Here is a 1,651-nt window from a genome sequence, read left to right as displayed (position 1 = left end):
TCTCAAGAAGTGTGACAACAGCTGGAAGCAAGTTTGAAACATAGTAGATGCAGAGAGAGGCCATAAAATAGAGGATTGACTACTTCAGCTGATCCAGCAAGCAACTGATCTTGTCTCCATAGACACCTGCACGATGGAGATACTAATGGAGCCCAGGGATAGAAATAGTCACTCTAGGGTATAATTCACTTGATATCAGCAAAAAAGACAAAAGGAGGCATTTCTTCTTCACAGGGTTCTTCTAAGTATAAGAGATCTGTGGAACACCTTGCCCCAGGATGTGGCTGATGCCAAGTTTCTCTCTCCTTTCTGGTGGACTCCAGGGGAGACTAGATTAGGTCACAGAAGAGGAATTGGACAAAGGTTACTAAATATACAGAAACAACACCTGGCTCAGGAAGCCCCTGAAGTGCAGGTGGTTGGATGCTAGGGAAGTGTCATTTTAGAAAGTATTGTGCAGGTTGTGCTCTCTTACTCTTCCCTGGACAATTGCTTTTGGCCAGGGCCACAGAGAGGATGCTAGTGCAAACTGCATTATAGATAGTTTTTGATGCCTCCTGTTGACACGAATCATCTTTCTCCTCCTTAATTGTGGAAAAAGCCCACAGCAACCATCCTGGCTTTCATCTGGGATGGTTGGTAAAACAAACCCTATTGTCCATCTACAAGGGCCTTGGCTGGTACAGTCAGGAGAAGCATTAGGTAAAGGAGAAGGTAGGCACATTTGGCTTGACAAATCCTCTTCGACCTGGGCAGAGTAGCCCACAGAGTCAGGTCCACAAGGGCACACACGGGCTTGTGCAGAAGGACAAGCATCCTTCATGGCTCCAGAGCAAGCACAGAGACAGCTAACAGGCAGCAGTGAATGAACAGCAGTAGCAAGACATATTTCCTTCCATCATATAAGCCTGTCACAACAGGGCAAGTCTTAGAGATACGATTTCTTGATATCAGAAATGGCCACTGTCTGGGACCGTTAATCTGAGTCCCTCAGGAGGAGAGAACATGTTGGGCTTAGCTATGGAGGAGCCATGGAGGGAGATCAAGCACAATGCAGTTCATTTCCCCATAGACTGGAAAGATGTGGTCATACAGACAGCTGGTTTTGGCCAGGGCAGGTCTGTCCCCAAGAAGACATTAACAGCAAAAGTGAGATCGCACTGGGCTTTTGGCTCAGCACAGAGGCCTGGGAGCACCAGAGGAGCACCAAAGCCCCAATAACCCACAAAGGCAGTGGGGAGGCAAAATGCCCTGGTTGTCCTGCTGAGGGACGAGGTTCAAGGGGTACCTGAGTGAGGGAAAAAGTCTTCTGAGGAAAGAACAAGGCAGGGCAAGGAAAAGACCTGGGCTTACCCAGGAGAAGCTAAAGAGAGCATGGTGAACAAAAACAGCCAAGCACTGCAAGAAGCAGCAGAGACTTAGCACACACCCATGCCAGGAAGCCTGTGAGACAAAGGTGGATCTCACAGGTGACCAAGGGAGACAGCTCTCAGGACAGGCCACATCAGAGAAAGCCAGCAGTTAGTTTGTCTCAGTCTCGCTGCAGAAGGGACGCCTCAAGCCCCGTGCTGCAGGAGCTGAGGTGGAAGAGAGCAAGAGCTGGAGCTGGCTGAGAAATATAGAGCAACAAGTCACCGAGGCTGATGCCTGC

This window comes from Pygoscelis adeliae, unplaced genomic scaffold (genome assembly GCF_000699105.1).
Source record: "Pygoscelis adeliae isolate BGI_AS28 unplaced genomic scaffold, ASM69910v1 Scaffold348, whole genome shotgun sequence".
Taxonomy (NCBI): Eukaryota; Metazoa; Chordata; class Aves; order Sphenisciformes; family Spheniscidae; genus Pygoscelis; species Pygoscelis adeliae.
The sequence above is the reverse complement of the archived record's forward strand: the minus strand, read 5'-3'. Positions refer to the sequence as shown.